This window comes from Ictalurus punctatus, chromosome 22 (assembly GCF_001660625.3).
Source record: "Ictalurus punctatus breed USDA103 chromosome 22, Coco_2.0, whole genome shotgun sequence".
Lineage (NCBI taxonomy): Eukaryota > Metazoa > Chordata > Actinopteri > Siluriformes > Ictaluridae > Ictalurus > Ictalurus punctatus.
Genome location: NC_030437.2, coordinates 2,039,313 through 2,062,478, shown reverse-complemented (window position 1 = coordinate 2,062,478; position 23,166 = coordinate 2,039,313). Strand labels below are relative to the sequence as shown.

Here is a 23,166-nt window from a genome sequence, read left to right as displayed (position 1 = left end):
AGTTTAGAAATAAAATAATATTGAGTGAACATACAGTCTGTGGAGAATTTGAGATTTTAGAGTCTCCCAGAGCTTCAGATTAGCTGATAGACGATACATGACAACATTTTATAGACTACAGATAATAGATGGGCAAAAAAGCGATCATTTGAGGCCCAGTGTTAAATCTTAACAGTTACAGTAGTGTAAAACTAATAATATTTTTATGAGCATACAGTCGTGTAATTACTCTGTAAATCTAACTGAGGTGTTTTGACTCCAGGGAAGGACATCATGAATCAGGCTGAACAACCTGATCAGAAGCCTCAATTTCCTGGTCCTCTTATGAGGCGAGACCTTCTTTTCCCTCTCATATAGCACTCGTTCATTTTAAACAGTAATGTTGTAGACCGTATCTCCTGGAGTTCAATATGTGTGCACAGAAATCCACATAAACCAGTTGTTCTAACATCTGTTGCAGCACTAGGATGCAGAAGGAGGACCTGATGCGGTATATCCTGCTTAGAGCACAGGAGTGTCTCCAAGAAATCGATGAATGTGGCCAAGTCGAGGAATATTTCTTCTGGCAGATTATGGAATTGTTCTGCTGTCGAAATGGAGTACGTCTTATAGTTCGTTACGTGTGGGAATTGATTAGGTTTTTCATGAAAGATTCTCTCAATTATAATATGCACATGAAGGAGTAAATATAGTAGGGGTGTAATGCAACGCCACTGACACGGAATAGTGCACCTCCTATTCGTATCTGTTTAGATCACATGACCTGTTCATTCTGGATCATGTACTCATGTATTCAGTTACATCCCCAAAACCTACAATAGACATGTTACTTAATGATATTTCTTTTACAGAAAATGATGTGTGAAGTCGACACTCTCCTCTTCAAGGGCTACAGATTGCTTAGGAAGAAGAAATCAGAAGTTAGTACATCACACATCAGTACCAGCAGCTGTCTGTATCTGATTGTGTAATTTCTCATTGTTTTTGCCGGTATCATGTGGACTAACATGACAGTTTCTGCTACAGCTCAGAATGAACCTGGACTGGGGACTTCCTCTGGCACAACTTGTCTTCTCCTTTGGACCTGCACCAGATGATGAGCACAGAGAGGCTGTGATTAAGATGGGAGATGATCTTGGTATGGATACGCTGCACAGTATCAGCATTTTTCTGGAATTAACACGTTGTAATCGAATCCTGCAACATGTGTATACCTCTGCATTCAGCTGTGCAACTGTGCACCATGCCGCGTTACTGTGAAATCGGTACGTCCTACCTCAGACAGTGGGTGGAGTTTGCTGAAAACAGAAATGTATCTGACTTGTGCGTGATTCTGACATTATGCAAGCACGAGATGCAAGCACTTAATAAGCACCACAAGACTGAAAAAATGTCAATTATCAAAGTTTTCCAGGACTTACATTTCAAAAAGCCATATTCAAGCACCTTGTAGGAACCCTGTGAAACGTTTTCAACTTTAGACACTCCGTCGTGACAAAAAAGAAAAAGTGTCAAAGAAACAAATGCAAGACCAATTTTAAAATGGAAATCTTATCAATTCATGATATATTAAAGTCAAAAGTGCACAGATATGACAGCATGGCAGTTACAGTTACACACACTGAATCTGAGAAGAGATAACAGTGTTATACTTCATGAATAATATAGTGGTGTCCGGTATCTTTAAAAAGACAGACAGCTCAAAACATTAAGCAACAAACATTTTTAAAAAACTGATTTAAATCCTGACTTCACTGGTAAACCCTGAACACTGGATCCAGGCGACACGGAGTGGCGATCAGAGACAGCGTGTGGAGCTGCACGGAACCTCTCAGCAAGGACCACAGCACCCCCTTCAGGGACGTCCAGCACAGCACAGGCTTCAGCTGGCTCTCCTCCAAGGAAAACCTGGAAACAGGGTGAAAAAAAACGGTCAGTTAATACACATCGACGTACGTATAGAGGATCAGAATACAGACAAAATGAATAAAATGCTGGCTGTAGTGATACACATTTTGTTTCTGCTTACATTATTGTTAAAGTGCGGAGGTGTGGAAGACACGGTAAATCCCAGTCTTTTACGTCTTCATCATCATCGTTATCCTCCTCTTGGTTGGAATGTGGAGTGCGAGAGAAGTGAGTTTAGGGCAGGCACGCAGGAGTGCAATGAGAGGCAGGTTCCCGTCGGCTTGGAGGCCCTCCAGTGTGAGGGAGAGGAGACAGGAAACCTGCAGAGGAGGAACCAGTTCTGAGAGCAGGCCGGAGAACTGCAGAGAGAGGAAGCGCAGCTGACCTGACCACCGAGTCAAACCCCGAGTCAAACGTATGCTCTGGGAGGAACCTTCATCATCATCATCATCATCATCATGGCAGTTTAGTGATACAGAGCGAACATCAGGGCACACGTTGCTGACAGCATCCAGACTGTCGAGGGTCAGTCCATGTACCTCTCGGAGACGTAATTTAAAACGTCCCCTTGGTGCGTCTGTTCTTCTGCCTTCATCGAAACTCAAGGATCTGTCCATTTTCTCCTCCAAAGTGAATCTATCCTCCTCATCCTCTCTCACTTCTTTTTCCTGAACTCTTGCATAATTCCCCAAGACACGGCACGCCCTCTCGGGCAGTAAACCCATCGGTCACAGCGAAATCCCGATTCTGGATAATTGCACAAGCGTGTCCGAGACCCTCGATCGCCAGTCGCTGCAGACTGGACACGCCGAGCAGGAGGAAGGCAGCCGAAGCCGGTCCGTCATCCTCGTGCTCTCCACCGATGTCCAGAGCCAGCAAGCTGGCGAGACGTTTAGGTCCTTGCAGCGCCAGAGGCAACAGGGCAGCCAGGGGTAGGTGGAGGCAGCAGGAAACAGCCAGGTGCTGAAGAAGCGAGCACCGCCGGGCCACCGTAGCAATCACAGCACGGTCGCACAGCGTTCCAGCCAGAGAGAGAGAGAGTGAAGGCAGGACAGGTCGCTGAGAAGAGAACACAGAGCAGCAGAGGAGACGTTCTGCGCTCCACTCAGATCTAAACACTTCAGAGACTGAGGACAGGACGGAGACGGAGAGACATCAGAGGACAAACTGATTCTGCAGATACGTATGACAACATTATACAAATACAGTCTGTATTCTGCAAACATGACAGTCTGTGTGTGTGTTACCTGACAGCGCACAGTAATCAGGCTGCACAGGTTGGCGGTGACGAGGTTACCGGACTGGGACAGTGAGAGTGTGTGTAGTTGTGGCAGCAGGAGGAGATGCAGAGCTGCACGAGGCAGCAGCTTCCTCCGAGAACACACATCAGCTCCTCCATCAGATCTCCTGCTGTAAACAACAACAACAACAACAACAACAAAGCTGTGGGGAAACCGTTACACTCTTGAATTTCTCCTTTTCAATATCAGAAGGATTGGACGCCCATTTTTATCCACAGAGGCCACTCAGGTGCTCGTTCAGTCCCCGAGACTGGACTACTGCCTCTCGCTCCTGGCAGGTCTGACTCCGAGCTCCATTAAACCTCTTCAACTGACCCAGACTTGTTTTCAACCTTCCCAAGTTCTCCCACACCACCACCCCAATGCGACGCTCCCTCCGCTGCCTTCCTGTAGCTTCCCCGCATCAGATTTAAAACACTGATGATTGCCTACAAAGCCAAAAACGAACCAGGACCCACTTACCTCCAAGCACTTCTCACACTCTGCACTGCACCACGCTCCCTCCGATCCTCTAGCACCGCTCGACTGGTCCCACCATCTCTCAGGGTACAAGGAAGACATGCATCTTATTTGTTGTGTTCTGGCACCTACAGGTGGTGGAATGAACTTCCCCTAGACATCCGAACAGCTGGGTCACTGGTGGTCTTCAAACCACGTCTAAAGACCTACCTAATGCTAAAGTTCTTAAATTAGCACTTTAGACTGATGGTACTCTTAGTCCAGGACCTTGTGAACTGGTAGCATCAGGAAGTATTTGTTGATCATGACCTCAGAGCACTTCTGTAAGTCGCTCTGGATAAGGGCGTCTGCCAAATGGCGTAAATGTAACGTAACACACCTGCAGGAGACCGTTCACTAACAAACCAACTGATTTCACAACGCTGTGGTAGAAGCTGTATTACGGCATAACACACACACACACACACACACACACACACACAGACACACAGACGTACGTACGCAGGAGGCTGAAGGGCCCCATGACGTATCGGAAGAAGTATTGATCCATGTAGTTGTTGGCGTAGTCCTGCGTCCATACGTCCTTCATGTTCTCCGCCAGGCTGAAGACACACAGACGCCTCAGCGATGAAGGCTCGTCCTCGTCTTCCTCATCACATTCATACTGATGACTCTTCCTCTTCGTCCCCTCTCCCCCCCCCCCCCCTCCCTCTCCTGTCTGACCTCGGCCTGACGAAACAGAGGCATCGCTCACTTCTCACCCTGAGGACTCTGAAACAGCGAAGGGAATTTACTAACACACAGGGTAAGGGCACTAAATCACAAAGTGTACAGGGTAAGGGCACCAAATCACTGAAGTGTACACTAAAACAGTAAAACCATTAAACCAGTAAAGTATGGAGAATACGGGCGATAATGCAGTAAAGCGTGGAGAATACGGGCGGTAGACCAGTAAAGCGTGGAGAATACGGGCGGTAGACCAGTAAAGCGTGGAGAATACGGGCGGTAGACCAGTAAAGCGTGGAGAATACGGGCGGTAGACCAGTAAAGTGTGGAGAATACGGGCGGTAGACCAGTAGAGAGAAGATAGTTTGTATATATTGTAACCCTAGTTTTGACAGGTATAGGTCAAAGGTCAAAAAGATACACATTCTAACTCTCTATATCTAGATCAAAGGTCATGATCATAAAAATATGAATAGTTATGTTAAATCTGGATCACATCCATTCGTGACCATATATGGTGCTGCCATGTGTGTTTTTCCGCCCCACACGTTGCGCACACCTGGTACATCTTTTCACATAGAATATGAAACTCTCTGTGGTAGGACATAAAAATATATATAGTTTTGTTAAATCTGGTTCACATCCAAATCGTGACCATACCTGGTACGACCATTTGTTCCCCCCACCTCACCCCACCCCACTCCACACACACACAGACAGACACAAATTGCATAGTCATGTTTTCTCACACTCTGTGGTAGGTCATCGACCATGTGTCGTCCCCCCCCCCCCCCCCCCCCCACACACACACACACACAAAAGTTGCATAGTCATGTTTTTCCTCTTCACATAGAATATGAAGCTCTCTGTGGTAGGTCATAAGAATATATATAGTTTTGTTAAATCTGGTTCACATCCAAATCGTGACCATACCTGGTACGACCATTTGTCCCCCCCCCCCCACCCCAACCCCTCCCCAACCCCTCCCACAGAGACAAAAGTTGCATACTCATGATTTTCCTCTTCACATAGAATATGAAGCTCTCTGTGGTAGGTTATAAGAATATATATAGTTTTGTTAAATCTGGTTCACATCCAAATCGTGACCATACCTGGTACGACCATGTGTATCACACATCCAAACAAAAATATGACGCACACAAACGCACTTTATTTTCACATTATTTAAAAGGAATTTAAGTGTTATGTACTAAATTACCATAATTATGAGCACAAGTTGTTAAGTTGACAATCATTTTTAAAATTACGTTTCTCCATTTAGATTGTCTGCAGTAGAATGCAGTCTTTTAATCCAGGAAAAATGACTGCCTTTAAGTTTTATAACAATAGTAAGTAAAATCCAGCGTGATTTACATTACAAATCTCATACGTAACATCTCTGCAGGATTTATAGACGGTAAAGCACTGAATGAAATGAACAATATAGACAAAAAATAAACACTCTGTGTCTACTACTTTTATCTCTCATAGAACTATCCACAGTCCAAAGGCTGTGGAGCTAGAAGGCTACGCGTGCGAATGACAAAAGATTTTTAAAAATAAAATAAAAAATGTATCAATACATGAAATTAGATTACACAATGTAGTTGAGGTTTACATGAATAAGCAGAAATGTAATCATGCTTATCTTTCCTATAGCACAAATGAAAAGCCCTCTCTAGATGAACAGATTTGTCAAATGAAACTTTTTCCTTCTTTTCCACTGCTACGGTAAACTAAAGAGTGGATATTCAAATGACACTGCTAAATATGACTAGCATTAACTACGTGTACTAGTGCAAAATAGTCCATCAATTGTATTAGCCGGTGTAGCCTATACACGAGTCCACTATCGGTCATATCGCAACTGAGAACATGCCCCAAATTCATTGCTTTAGTAGAATTTAATGGTAAGTGAAATGGTAATCACATTGTAATGACCTTAGTATTTGTTCAGTCTACAGGTCCTCTAACACTCTGTTAAATGAATAAATGTAAATGTACTACAACGTAAATTTTGTTTTAAATCAATTAATGCAGAAATTACACACAATATTAAGTTGATGTAATTATCAACATTATTATGTCAACACCACTCATCAAAATAATGTGTACAACTTTAAATATTTAATTAATTCAATAAATTAGAATTTTTATCTTGCAACCACACATTAAATTTAGATTGTGGGGGTTTGTTTTGTATAGCTCCGCTGATAGAAAATACACAATGTAGTTGAGGTTTACATGAATAAGCAGAAATGTAATCATGCTTATCTTTCCTATAGCACAATTGAAAAGCCCTCTCTAGATGAACAGATTTGTCAAATGAAACTTTTTCCTTCTTTTCCACTGCTACGGTAAACTAAAGAGTGGATATTCAAATGACACTGCTAAATATGACTAGCATTAGCTACGTGTACTAGTGCAAAATAGTCCATCAAATGTATTAGCAGGTGTAGCCTATACACGAGTCCACTATCGGTCATATCGCAACTGAGAACATGCCCCAAATTCATTGCTTTAGTAGAATTTAATGGTAAGTGAAATGATAATCACATTGTAATGTACTTAGTATTTGTTCAGTCTACAGGTCCTCTAACACTCTGTTAAATGAATAAATGTAAATGTACTACAACGTAAATTTTGTTTTAAATCAATTAACGCAGAAATTACACACAATATTAAGTTGATGTAATTATCAACATTATTATGTCAACACCACTCATCAAAATAATGTGTACAACTTTAAATATTTAATTAATTCAATAAATTAGAATTTTTATCTTGCAACCACACATTAAATTTAGATTGTGGGGGTTTGTTTTGTATAGCTCCGCTGTTAGAAAATACACGATGGTTGAATGTGAACATAAATGAGCAGAATGTAAGCTTGTGAAATAAATTCAACTTTATTGATTGCACTTTTTGAGAAAATGACATGACTTTGAATAAAACTTTACTGAAATAAATACTCTAAAACATTGATATACCCGAAGAAATGTAAAAAAGAAAAAATAATTAAAAAAAACTTTTTACATACCTTCTAAATAGGTCCCTTTAGGAGGTAAACGTTTTAAAGACGGTGTTTTATAAGAAACGCGCGTATTACATGCCTTCTAAACCTAACCCTTTAGGATGTAAAATGCTGCTTAAAAGAATCGAGAGTTTTGTTTAAACTAGAAGACACAATTTCCGGGGAATGTCTTGTAGGCCTATACACAGTGTCCTACACATCTGAGGTGTGTGTGTGTATGTGGGTGTGGGGGGGTGTGCGTGCGTGTGTGTGGGTGTGTTAGAGAGAGAGAGAGAGAGAGAGAGAGAGAGAGAGAGTCGAGTGTTTCCTGGGGGTTTGCTGACCAGACTGCTTACAGTGTGTTTATGTTAATGAATCAAGGTACGAGTCGTGTGTTTTAGGGTTTAACGATCCCTACCAATGTGTACATTTGTGGTTTAAGTGAATCTTTGTTTCTGAAATTACTTCTGTGGTAAATATCAGTTTGTGTAACTAATCTATCAGAAAATACTAGACCCGGTGACTGAATGTGGTAGATGTATTAGAATTTTGGACATGTTATGCATGTGTAGCTCCCTATGTGTATGATCTATGTGTAATCCTTCTGTCAAGAAATGAGCAGACTGATGTTTGTGAAATAATTGAACTGTTTATTGGCTACGTTGTTGAGAAAAACACTGTGATGTGTAAAACATTTCTACAGTCCTTCAAGGGTTAGGAGGCAGAAAAACATTTAAAGACGGTGTTTTAAAAGAGTCGTGCATTTTGTTTAAACTATAAACAAGATTTCAGAAAATGGTCCGCCAACGAGGATACTTACACAGAACTATGGCTAAATACATAAGCTTTCGTCTATGCTTGGACATCCCGTGTCCCAGCAGTACATTTATGACCTCTGATGACCATGTGGGTGTGCGGGGGGGGGTGGGTGTGAGAGAGAGAGACACAGGTGTTCTTTCGGGGGTTTTGCTGACCAGAATTCTTACAAATGTGTTTGTTAACGAATTAAAGGGAGTCGTGTGTCTCAGTGTTAAAATAGTGGTTAAGACGTCGTAGTGGGTGTGGGGGGTGTGCGTGCGTGTGTGTGGGTGTGTTAGAGAGAGAGAGTCGAGTGTTTCCTGGGGGTTTGCTGACCAGACTGCTTACAGTGTGTTTATGTTAATGAATCAAGGTACGAGTCGTGTGTTTTAGGGTTTAACGATCCCTACCAATGTGTAAATTTGTGGTTTAAGTGAATCTTTGTTTCTGAAATTACTTCTGTGGTAATTATCAGTTTGTGTAACTAATCTATCAGAAAATACTAGACCCGGTGACTGAATGTGGTAGATGTATTAGAATTTTGGACATGTTATGCATGTGTAGCTCCCTATGTGTATGATCTATGTGTAATCCTTCTGTCAAGAAATGAGCAGACTGAGGTTTGTGAAATAATTGAACTGTTTATTGGCTACGTTGTTGAGAAAAACACTGTGATGTGTAAAACATTTCTACAGTCCTTCAAGGTTGTATGATATCGTTGTTCTCTTTTACTGAAAGAAAGGTCAAAACCATCGGTGTTATTCGTTGTGGAGACTGAAGTGACAATATGTCTGAAGAAAATGAAAATATGTATTACATATCCTACCTTCTAACCAGGTTATATTTAGGGTGAAAAAACCTTTTTTTAAAGACGGTGTTTTAAAAGAGTCGTGCATTTTGTTTAAACTATAAACAAGATTTCAGAAAATGGTCCGCCAACGAGAATACTTACACAGAACTGTCGCTAAATACATAAGCTTTCGTCTATGCTTTGACATCCCGTGTCCCAGCAGTACATTTATGACCTCTGATGACCATGTGGGTGTGCGGGGGTGGGTGTGAGAGAGAGAGACACAGGTGTTCTTTCGGGGGTTTTGCTGACCAGAATTCTTACAAATGTGTTTGTTAACGAATTAAAGGGAGTCGTGTGTCTCAGTGTTAAAATAATGGTTAAGACGTCGTAGTTAAAACACAGAAGAAACTCTGCAACTATCTGTTACTATGTCTGCTCCGAGAAATCCTAATACCCTTAGAAGATTGCTGTGTATTCACCAACAAGAGGACCTGTTGAAATGAGAGAGGACCTGACTTTTGCTCCAAATTTTTTTTTTTTTTTAAAAAGCAAGAGGTTAGATTGACAATTTATTAATGAAGGTAATGTAAATACGTTGTTGTTTAACCCTGAGCAGGGCGTCAACAGCTCCAGAGATCCTGTCTTAAGTCCGAGGGTTTAGTTAGGAGGTAGAAAAACATTTAAAGACGACGTTTTAAAAGAAACAAGTGTTTCATCCTTAATGGTAAAAAAGAAAAATGGCTGTACTCCAATATGAAATAAAACGGCGGAGACACACTGAGTACACTTCTGTTCCACAGTCTATAAGGATCCCCAAACTTCATGTAGTGTGGAAAAAATATATACACCCTCCGTGACTACGTTACTTATGGTTTAAGCATTTTTATTTTGTGATGGCAGCAAGACAAAACGGTTGTGCATTTGGTATCTGGTGATTTTAGAATTAGGCCCCAAATGTCAAATATGTTTGTGTATGGCTTCGTCAGGCAAAGATCACGACGGTATGGAAAGAGTATACAAGAGTAATTGGGGTGATCTATTGCTTAGGACTTGTACAGTACTTCAGCTCGGGAACGTCCCACCATGGCGTTCAGAGAGGCGTTATCTATGGTACACGTATATATAATATAGATCAGATCACCAGTCTGTCTTTACCCACTCCTGATCTGGGGGGTGGGTGGGATGGGGATATCAGTTCAGGCATATTTCCAACAGAACAGAATATTAGACATTTAGCGTAAACTAGTGAAAAATAAGTAAAATCTCTGAAACATTTCAGTGAAAATAGTGGTCCATATTTAATGCATTATATTAGAAATGATAGTACAGTCTTTGTTGATCAGTTACCAACTCATACTTTATAATAATTTGTTTAGGAGCATCTGAATCTGGCAAATAACTTTTATTGCATTTAGGCATACAATAAAAGTTAATAAAAAAATTAGGAAGAAATGACTTGTGCACTACTGCTGCGGATATTAAGTCAAACCATTTTGTTCAAACTTCAGCATGACCCATAGAGAAGCAGAAACCTATGGCACCTTATGAATACCATGTGAAGGATTACGTTGACTCGTCCCTTACAGTTACAAAGACGTGTCCGTGTGCAGGATCACCTTCGCACCAGCATCGATCCCCTCTTATCCCATTTCAACGTATAAGAAAAGGCAAAATGTAATAGAAGATGTATAAGAATATATTTATAAAATATAACACATTATGAGGAAGAAACATAAAATATTATTTAACAAGGTCTGCCGTTCAGCCCTCTTAACTGTAAGAGCATCATCAGTATTGTACGGCAGTTGGGGAACAGTAGTTAGCTTTCAGATGTCAGATATAAAACAACTTTTTGAGTCACAGTGCCAAACTACCGGTATTATATTCGGATCCTTCTTTTTCAGCATGAAGGACCGGCATTTATTTAATAGACAGATGGTACAGCCATATACTTGGTCAGAGGATTTAGGAATTTCTTTGAGAAAGGTTCATTGTTTTTGTTCTTTTATCATAGCTTCAGTTTGTATACTTACTTTGGTTAGTGACTTAAACTGTTTTATTAGGTACGGACCGATTTCATTAACAGGGAACGATGATAGGTGAAGATTAAGTTGGTATGCGTGTACAAAATAAAACTGTCTATACGTATATTTGTCTGCTATCTATCTGTTTAAACACTGCTGTAATGGCTATATAAAGAGAGAGAGATACCCATTTACTAATTCATAGAACCCCTTTCCACCTTTTCAAGTTCGTTATACATTTTTCTTTTCAAGCATCGTGTTCAGACATTGCAAATCATCAGTCTGAAGGTTAAGGGTTACTTAGATTTTTGCTTCTTCAGCATCAAAAAAGTCTAAACATTAAGCTTATTATTAAACTCAGAAACAATATAACTGTCTGGTTGTGATCATAATAAAAGGCAACGTCAAAGGTGACTTAATTCCCAATGAGATTTCTCTATGTTCTCTATGACCTTTCTACAGTATATGCCATTAAGTCCTAGTGTCCAGCCATCATCACAGCACGGGAGAGGAAATCTCGTTCATCAGATGTGCGATGTACGTCTAGACAGTCTGATAACAAACTACACACACAACATTTATGTTGAGAGAATTCAGATTGATCTTTGTTCCCAAATAACATTGGATCAGATCCATAGTTTACAGCATCTGTCCCACGCGTATTTAATCTATATTACGAGTACTGCACAAGTTAGAGGAGGAGAAAATGTAGATTTACTGTTCATTGGAACTTTATTGTTTATTTAGATCTGTCTTGATTCATTTTCATATTCAAATTTTTAAAAAATACATAACGTAACATAACATAACGTATGAATGTAGGAACATGGATTTTCACCATGCGACTCTTTTCAGAAAATGGTCTTTCTCTGTTTCTTATGCACACAGAACCTACTTTTCTTTTCATAAAATCATACACCAATTTACTATTCCTGTATAGGGTTTGAGTAAATATAGATAAACTCATTAATGTACTGTAGCTCTCAGAGTTACTACACCACCCACTTGGTAATTCAGACCATAACCTCATCTCGTTAACAGTTCTTTCCTGCAGTTCAGTCTGTCCACAAGGAATAGGTACACTCAGTAAGGATAGGGTTAGGCAAAACGTGTGCATCACTTTGTTTCAAAGGTGGTGGAGATAAAGACACGTTGTGGAAAGTAGTAATACAGATATCATAAGGAATGACCTGTTTGAGCTGAGTGAATGAAAATCAGTAAACTAAAACACTTTATTAGTGGTTAATTAACACACCCTATTGCATCCTATAAGAGATTAATCACATTCATAGACAACAAACGCAATTCTACAACATGGATCTACACAAAATTACATGAACACACAACTATCTGTGATAGCCATAGTCAGGAGCTGGTAAGGAACACTTACTAGCACAGTAATCTTAATAAGTATTTAAATAGATATGATATTTAATAGATATTAGACTTTTTATGATGTAATAATAAAATGTATTTTTTAAAAATTTGAATATGAAAATGAATCAAGACAGATCTAAATAAACAATAAAGTTCCAATGAACAGTAAATCTACATTTTCTCCTCCTCTAACTTGTGCAGTACTCGTAATATAGATTAAATACGCGTGGGACAGATGCTGTAAACTATGGATCTGATCCAATGTTATTTGGGAACAAAGATCAATCTGAATTCTCTCAACATAAATGTTGTGTGTGTAGTTTGTTATCAGACTGTCTAGACGTACATCGCACATCTGATGAACGAGATTTCCTCTCCCGTGCTGTGATGATGGCTGGACACTAGGACTTAATGGCATATACTGTAGAAAGGTCATAGAGAACATAGAGAAATCTCATTGGGAATTAAGTCACCTTTGACGTTGCCTTTTATTATGATCACAACCAGACAGTTATATTGTTTCTGAGTTTAATAATAAGCTTAATGTTTAGACTTTTTTGATGCTGAAGAAGCAAAAATCTAAGTAACCCTTAACCTTCAGACTGATGATTTGCAATGTCTGAACACGATGCTTGAAAAGAAAAATGTATAACGAACTTGAAAAGGTGGAAAGGGGTTCTATGAATTAGTAAATGGGTATCTCTCTCTCTTTATATAGCCATTACAGCAGTGTTTAAACAGATAGATAGCAGACAAATATACGTATAGACAGTTTTATTTTGTACACGCATACCAACTTAATCTTCACCTATCATCGTTCCCTGTTAATGAAATCGGTCCGTACCTAATAAAACAGTTTAAGTCACTAACCAAAGTAAGTATACAAACTGAAGCTATGATAAAAGAACAAAAACAATGAACCTTTCTCAAAGAAATTCCTAAATCCTCTGACCAAGTATATGGCTGTACCATCTGTCTATTAAATAAATGCCGGTCCTTCATGCTGAAAAAGAAGGATCCGAATATAATACCGGTAGTTTGGCACTGTGACTCAAAAAGTTGTTTTATATCTGACATCTGAAAGCTAACTACTGTTCCCCAACTGCCGTACAATACTGATGATGCTCTTACAGTTAAGAGGGCTGAACGGCAGACCTTGTTAAATAATATTTTATGTTTCTTCCTCATAATGTGTTATATTTTATAAATATATTCTTATACATCTTCTATTACATTTTGCCTTTTCTTATACGTTGAAATGGGATAAGAGGGGATCGATGCTGGTGCGAAGGTGATCCTGCACACGGACACGTCTTTGTAACTGTAAGGGACGAGTCAACGTAATCCTTCACATGGTATTCATAAGGTGCCATAGGTTTCTGCTTCTCTATGGGTCATGCTGAAGTTTGAACAAAATGGTTTGACTTAATATCCGCAGCAGTAGTGCACAAGTCATTTCTTCCTAATTTTTTTATTAACTTTTATTGTATGCCTAAATGCAATAAAAGTTATTTGCCAGATTCAGATGCTCCTAAACAAATTATTATAAAGTATGAGTTGGTAACTGATCAACAAAGACTGTACTATCATTTCTAATATAATGCATTAAATATGGACCACTATTTTCACTGAAATGTTTCAGAGATTTTATTTATTTTTCACTAGTTTACGCTAAATGTCTAATATTCTGTTCTGTTGGAAATATGCCTGAACTGATATCCCCATCCCACCCACCCCCCAGATCAGGAGTGGGTAAAGACAGACTGGTGATCTGATCTATATTATATATACGTGTACCATAGATAACGCCTCTCTGAACGCCATGGTGGGACGTTCCCGAGCTGAAGTACTGTACAAGTCCTAAGCATTAGATCACCCCAATTACTCTTGTATACTCTTTCCATACCGTCGTGATCTTTGCCTGACGAAGCCATACACAAACATATTTGACATTTGGGGCCTAATTCTAAAATCACCAGATACCAAATGCACAACCGTTTTGTCTTGCTGCCATCACAAAATAAAAATGCTTAAACCATAAGTAACGTAGTCACGGAGGGTGTATATATTTTTTCCACACTACATGAAGTTTGGGGATCCTTATAGACTGTGGAACAGAAGTGTACTCAGTGTGTCTCCGCCGTTTTATTTCATATTGGAGTACAGCCATTTTTCTTTTTTACCATTAAGGATGAAACACTTGTTTCTTTTAAAACGTCGTCTTTAAATGTTTTTCTACCTCCTAACTAAACCCTCGGACTTAAGACAGGATCTCTGGAGCTGTTGACGCCCTGCTCAGGGTTAAACAACAACGTATTTACATTACCTTCATTAATAAATTGTCAATCTAACCTCTTGCTTTTTAAAAAATAAAATAAATTTGGAGCAAAAGTCAGGTCCTCTCTCATTTCAACAGGTCCTCTTGTTGGTGAATACACAGCAATCTTCTAAGGGTATTAGGATTTCTCGGAGCAGACATAGTAACAGATAGTTGCAGAGTTTCTTCTGTGTTTTAACTACGACGTCTTAACCATTATTTTAACACTGAGACACACGACTCCCTTTAATTCGTTAACAAACACATTTGTAAGAATTCTGGTCAGCAAAACCCCCGAAAGAACACCTGTGTCTCTCTCTCTCACACCCACCCCCGCACACCCACATGGTCATCAGAGGTCATAAATGTACTGCTGGGACACGGGATGTCAAAGCATAGACGAAAGCTTATGTATTTAGCGACAGTTCTGTGTAAGTATTCTCGTTGGCGGACCATTTTCTGAAATCTTGTTTATAGTTTAAACAAAATGCACGACTCTTTTAAAACACCGTCTTTAAAAAAAGGTTTTTTCACCCTAAATATAACCTGGTTAGAAGGTAGGATATGTAATACATATTTTCATTTTCTTCAGACATATTGTCACTTCAGTCTCCACAACGAATAACACCGATGGTTTTGACCTTTCTTTCAGTAAAAGAGAACAACGATATCATACAACCTTGAAGGACTGTAGAAATGTTTTACACATCACAGTGTTTTTCTCAACAACGTAGCCAATAAACAGTTCAATTATTTCACAAACCTCAGTCTGCTCATTTCTTGACAGAAGGATTACACATAGATCATACACATAGGGAGCTACACATGCATAACATGTCCAAAATTCTAATACATCTACCACATTCAGTCACCGGGTCTAGTATTTTCTGATAGATTAGTTACACAAACTGATAATTACCACAGAAGTAATTTCAGAAACAAAGATTCACTTAAACCACAAATTTACACATTGGTAGGGATCGTTAAACCCTAAAACACACGACTCGTACCTTGATTCATTAACATAAACACACTGTAAGCAGTCTGGTCAGCAAACCCCCAGGAAACACTCGACTCTCTCTCTCTAACACACCCACACACACGCACGCACACCCCCCACACCCACTACGACGTCTTAACCACTATTTTAACACTGAGACACACGACTCCCTTTAATTCGTTAACAAACACATTTGTAAGAATTCTGGTCAGCAAAACCCCCGAAAGAACACCTGTGTCTCTCTCTCTCACACCCACCCCCCCCCGCACACCCACATGGTCATCAGAGGTCATAAATGTACTGCTGGGACACGGGATGTCCAAGCATAGACGAAAGCTTATGTATTTAGCCATAGTTCTGTGTAAGTATCCTCGTTGGCGGACCATTTTCTGAAATCTTGTTTATAGTTTAAACAAAATGCACGACTCTTTTAAAACACCGTCTTTAAATGTTTTTCTGCCTCCTAACCCTTGAAGGACTGTAGAAATGTTTTACACATCACAGTGTTTTTCTCAACAACGTAGCCAATAAACAGTTCAATTATTTCACAAACATCAGTCTGCTCATTTCTTGACAGAAGGATTACACATAGATCATACACATAGGGAGCTACACATGCATAACATGTCCAAAATTCTAATACATCTACCACATTCAGTCACCGGGTCTAGTATTTTCTGATAGATTAGTTACACAAACTGATATTTACCACAGAAGTAATTTCAGAAACAAAGATTCACTTAAACCACAAATGTACACATTGGTAGGGATCGTTAAACCCTAAAACACACGACTCGTACCTTGATTCATTAACATAAACACACTGTAAGCAGTCTGGTCAGCAAACCCCCAGGAAACACTCGACTCTCTCTCTCTCTCTCTCTCTCTCTCTCTCTCTCTAACACACCCACACACACGCACGCACACCCCCCCACACCCACATACACACACACACCTCAGATGTGTAGGACACTGTGTATAGGCCTACAAGACATTCCCCGGAAATTGTGTCTTCTAGTTTAAACAAAACTCTCGATTCTTTTAAGCAGCATTTTACATCCTAAAGGGTTAGGTTTAGAAGGCATGTAATACGCGCGTTTCTTATAAAACACCGTCTTTAAAACGTTTACCTCCTAAAGGGACCTATTTAGAAGGTATGTAAAAAGTTTTTTTTAATTATTTTTTCTTTTTTACATTTCTTCGGGTATATCAATGTTTTAGAGTATTTATTTCAGTAAAGTTTTATTCAAAGTCATGTCATTTTCTCAAAAAGTGCAATCAATAAAGTTGAATTTATTTCACAAGCTTACATTCTGCTCATTTATGTTCACATTCAACCATCGTGTATTTTCTAACAGCGGAGCTATACAAAACAAACCCCCACAATCTAAATTTAATGTGTGGTTGCAAGATAAAAATTCTAATTTATTGAATTAATTAAATATTTAAAGTTGTACACATTATTTTGATGAGTGGTGTTGACATAATAATGTTGATAATTACATCAACTTAATATTGTGTGTAATTTCTGCGTTAATTGATTTAAAACAAAATTTACGTTGTAGTACATTTACATTTATTCATTTAACAGAGTGTTAGAGGACCTGTAGACTGAACAAATACTAAGTACATTACAATGTGATTATCATTTCACTTACCATTAAATTCTACTAAAGCAATGAATTTGGGGCATGTTCTCAGTTGCGATATGACCGATAGTGGACTCGTGTATAGGCTACACCTGCTAATACATTTGATGGACTATTTTGCACTAGTACACGTAGCTAATGCTAGTCATATTTAGCAGTGTCATTTGAATATCCACTCTTTAGTTTACCGTAGCAGTGGAAAAGAAGGAAAAAGTTTCATTTGACAAATCTGTTCATCTAGAGAGGGCTTTTCAATTGTGCTATAGGAAAGATAAGCATGATTACATTTCTGCTTATTCATGTAAACCTCAACTACATTGTGTATTTTCTATCAGCGGAGCTATACAAAACAAACCCCCACAATCTAAATTTAATGTGTGGTTGCAAGATAAAAATTCTAATTTATTGAATTAATTAAATATTTAAAGTTGTACACATTATTTTGATGAGTGGTGTTGACATAATAATGTTGATAATTACATCAACTTAATATTGTGTGTAATTTCTGCATTAATTGATTTAAAACAAAATTTACGTTGTAGTACATTTACATTTATTCATTTAACAGAGTGTTAGAGGACCTGTAGACTGAACAAATACTAAGGTCATTACAATGTGATTATCATTTCACTTACCATTAAATTCTACTAAAGCAATGAATTTGGGGCATGTTCTCAGTTGCGATATGACCGATAGTGGACTCGTGTATAGGCTACACCGGCTAATACAATTGATGGACTATTTTGCACTAGTACACGTAGTTAATGCTAGTCATATTTAGCAGTGTCATTTGAATATCCACTCTTTAGTTTACCGTAGCAGTGGAAAAGAAGGAAAAAGTTTCATTTGACAAATCTGTTCATCTAGAGAGGGCTTTTCATTTGTGCTATAGGAAAGATAAGCATGATTACATTTCTGCTTATTCATGTAAACCTCAACTACATTGTGTATTTTCTATCAGCGGAGCTATACAAAACAAACCCCCACAATCTAAATTTAATGTGTGGTTGCAAGATAAAAATTCTAATTTATTGAATTAATTAAATATTTAAAGTTGTACACATTATTTTGATGAGTGGTGTTGACATAATAATGTTGATAATTACATCAACTTAATATTGTGTGTAATTTCTGCATTAATTGATTTAAAACAAAATTTACGTTGTAGTACATTTACATTTATTCATTTAACAGAGTGTTAGAGGACCTGTAGACTGAACAAATACTAAGGTCATTACAATGTGATTACCATTTCACTTACCATTAAATTCTACTAAAGCAATGAATTTGGGGCATGTTCTCAGTTGCGATATGACCGATAGTGGACTCGTGTATAGGCTACACCGGCTAATACAATTGATGGACTATTTTGCACTAGTACACGTAGTTAATGCTAGTCATATTTAGCAGTGTCATTTGAATATCCACTCTTTAGTTTACCGTAGCAGTGGAAAAGAAGGAAAAAGTTTCATTTGACAAACTGTTCATCTAGAGAGGGCTTTTCATTTGTGCTATAGGAAAGATAAGCATGATTACATTTCTGCTTATTCATGTAAACCTCAACTACATTGTGTAATCTAATTTCATGTATTGATACATTTTTTATTTTATTTTTAAAAATCTTTTGTCATTCGCACGCGTAGCCTTCTAGCTCCACAGCCTTTGGACTGTGGATAGTTCTATGAGAGATAAAAGTAGTAGACACAGAGTGTTTATTTTTTGTCTATATTGTTCATTTCATTCAGTGCTTTACCGTCTATAAATCCTGCAGAGATGTTACGTATGAGATTTGTAATGTAAATCACGCTGGATTTTACTTACTATTGTTATAAAACTTAAAGGCAGTCATTTTTCCTGGATTAAAAGACTGCATTCTACTGCAGACAATCTAAATGGAGAAACGTAATTTTAAAAATGATTGTCAACTTAACAACTTGTGCTCATAATTATGGTAATTTAGTACATAACACTTAAATTCCTTTTAAATAATGTGAAAATAAAGTGCGTTTGTGTGCGTCATATTTTTGTTTGGATGTGTGATACACATGGTCGTACCAGGTATGGTCACGATTTGGATGTGAACCAGATTTAACAAAACTATATATATTCTTATAACCTACCACAGAGAGCTTCATATTCTATGTGAAGAGGAAAATCATGAGTATGCAACTTTTGTCTCTGTGGGAGGGGTTGGGGAGGGGTTGGGGTGGGGTGGGGGGGACAAATGGTCGTACCAGGTATGGTCACGATTTGGATGTGAACCAGATTTAACAAAACTATATATATTCTTATGACCTACCACAGAGAGCTTCATATTCTATGTGAAGAGGAAAAACATGACTATGCAACTTTTGTGTGTGTGTGTGTGGGGGGGGGGGGGGGGGGGGGGGGACGACACATGGTCGATGACCTACCACAGAGTGTGAGAAAACATGACTATGCAATTTGTGTCTGTCTGTGTGTGTGTGGAGTGGGGTGGGGTGAGGTGGGGGGAACAAATGGTCGTACCAGGTATGGTCACGATTTGGATGTGAACCAGATTTAACAAAACTATATATATTTTTATGTCCTACCACAGAGAGTTTCATATTCTATGTGAAAAGATGTACCAGGTGTGCGCAACGTGTGGGGCGGAAAAACACACATGGCAGCACCATATATGGTCACGAATGGATGTGATCCAGATTTAACATAACTATTCATATTTTTATGATCATGACCTTTGATCTAGATATAGAGAGTTAGAATGTGTATCTTTTTGACCTTTGACCTATACCTGTCAAAACTAGGGTTACAATATATACAAACTATCTTCTCTCTCTACCAGTAAAGCGTGGACGTTACGGGCGGAAGACCAGTAATGTGTGGAGAATAACCATGGTATGGACATTGGGGGGATCCACTTAGTTAAACGAAATGCTGTGCAACTTTCCTCACTTTCACTCACATTTATAACAGTCTGTCACAACGTGAGGGTTCACAATGAACTCGGCGGGAGGATATTCAAGTGAATGTAATGTTAATGTCTGGAATAAAGTTAATGTGACGTTGGACGTTCGATATTCACAGAAATGCGGAAATTAAGGGATAGTCTCTAAAGTTACATACGACATTGTTATACACGTTTCTAACTTCAATAGCATTTGAAAAGAATGACTTACAGAAAACCATTAACAAATGCAGTGTGTTTTTGGCCATATTCTATTAGGATTTAATGGTTTGTATTGGTTTCCACTAGACACAAACATGCCCCCAATATAACCCAACACATTACCAGTAGAGACCCACACAAACCATTATATTTTCCATTTAAAACCAATACAATTCCCATTATAACCATTAAATCATTAGAATTTCTGTAATAGTTTCTATAGGTTTTTTTCAGCAGTTTCATTAAATAATTTAGTTCTTTCTAAGTACAAACACAGCCAACATACTTTAAATATTGTTTACACCCTAGATGGCCAAACATCTGATTCTTCAAACAACTACTAAAGACCTAACTCTTCATGAAATACTTCAGTTAGAACTTCATTGAAAAATATATTAAAAATAAGATCTTTGGGTGGGGGCACGGTGGTTTAGTGGTTAGCACATCTGCCTTTGACCTGCAGGGTTGGAGGTCGATTCCCGCCTCCGTCCTACGTGCATGGAGTTTGCATGTTCTCCCTGTGTTTTACGGGTTTCCTTCGGGTACTCCGGTTTCCTCCCCCAGTCCAAAGACATACATTGTAGGCTGATTGGCATTTCTAAATTGTCTGTAGTGTGTGACTGTGTGAGATTGTGCCTTGTGTAGGATAAGCAGTATGGAAAATGGATGGATGGAAAATCTATGACTTCTTCTTAGGACACTAACATTCCCAGCAGGCTTTTCAGACTGTTAGACAATTAGAACAAGTTTACCATTTAAACTATGAAATTATAATCACTATTACAATATAATAATTCTGCAGACTTTTAATTCACTTTTATAATGATTAAATCCGTGTAGCTTCTTTGAAGACCCACCTTATAATTTGGGAAAAGATCAGAAAGTGGGAGGGGCTCTTCGTAACCAATCACAGCGGTGCAGGAAGCAGGACTTGCAGGGAATACGAGTGTGAAGAAAACGAATGCAGAACAAACGCATGCTTCCAGTTTTGTATGATTTCCTAAATACTTGTCTAGTGAAGTAACTGTTTTGAAAGGAACTCCAAATTAAACTGAAAGGGAAAAAACTCTGCTGAAATAACAAAAAACAACAGAAACCATCACAGAAATTCTAATTGTTTCCACTACAAATACCATTACAATCCATCAGCTGTTAACCATTAAAACCATTGCCAATATCGGTCCTTAAATGGTATCCATTAGATGTAACATGCCACCAATAGAAGGCAACAAATTACCAGTAGTGATCCACAGGGACCATTACAGTTTCCATTAAAACCAATAAAATTCCCATTATAACCATTACAAATTCTATGAGGTTTTCTTTCCAGTAGGGAATGTAATGGAGCTGTTCTGCTGAGCAGACATCGTTATGTTGTGGTTGCTGCATTAGAATAACACAAAATATACTATAGTTAATAAATAATATATAAATAATACTCATTTATACACTAAATAAAGGGAATTATTGAACATATTAGAATTTGTTTCACAATTTCTAAAAAAAAAGAAAAAAAAAAAAAAAAAGAGATGTGAGATTCAGGCAGTGTTGTGTAAATTAATACACAACCAAACTGCTGACCAAATGCTCTAATTAACTAGTTAATTTTTATATTATTTATATATACATATACACACACACACACATATATATATATATATATATATATATATATATATATATATATATATATATATATATATATATATATATATATATATATAACTGATGTAATAAAAGAGTAAAAAAAACCACTTTCTTTGGCATATATTTTTTTTAATGAAAGTCAGTGAAAAGTGCAAGTAATACAAATTTATACCATTTCATATAATAAAAAAAGAGGTAGTTTATTACAATGAACAATTTCTTAAAGTTTGTTTTAAAGGGGTCATATGACACTTTTGAATATTTTCCTTTAGTGACTAATCTGTTTGTGCTTGTAGAAGATCTGCAAAGTTACAAAGCTCATAGTCTCCCACAAAGTGATTTATTCTATCTAACAGAGAGCACTGCTCCAGATCTGCATAAAACACCTCCATCCAAGTCCAGGTATTACTTCCACAAACGTCTGTCACAGTTTGAAATATCGGCATGATGCAGTCATTTATTAATATTTAATTCATTTTATTTAGTCACTTCCGGACATAAAGATACTACAGTGAAGAAGACAAATTAAATCGTTAACGTCGTATCTGAAAGTTAAGAGAGTTACAAAATAAAAACTTGCCGCTGTGAAACGTTCTGCTGAAGTCGTGCTTGTAGAGTTGGTTCTGAATGATCTGCTCGATCATCCGCATTTTCAGAATCTGACTCGGGCTCGAACTGATACAGTAAAACTGACGAAATTATTAACTGTGTTTGTAATTGCTTTAGAAGTGTTGAAGCAGAAGCTCGTGATTATGGTAAGGGGCATTATATTTCCAACACATACTTGAGGTTTTTGGCCAATCAGGGCACCCTGGGCTTTCCGGAAGGAGGGGCTTTGCAGAAACAGGAATAAATGTACAGTATGTGAAATGTGTTTTCTGAAGATTAAAGCATGGTAACTTATTCTCTTACAACCAATAAACTAAACAATGAAAAGCATCATAAGACCCCTTTAATCTTAACAGATAATGTCCAGTTGAGTGCAAAAGTTTCATTGATCTCA

The 23,166-nt window shown here is 38.2% G+C and overlaps 1 pseudogene; it reads right to left on the bottom strand.

Annotated features, from left to right (window-relative positions):
* Positions 1-22,813, bottom strand: LOC128628962 (uncharacterized; annotated as a pseudogene).
* Between the last annotated feature and the right edge of the window lie 353 nt (positions 22,814-23,166).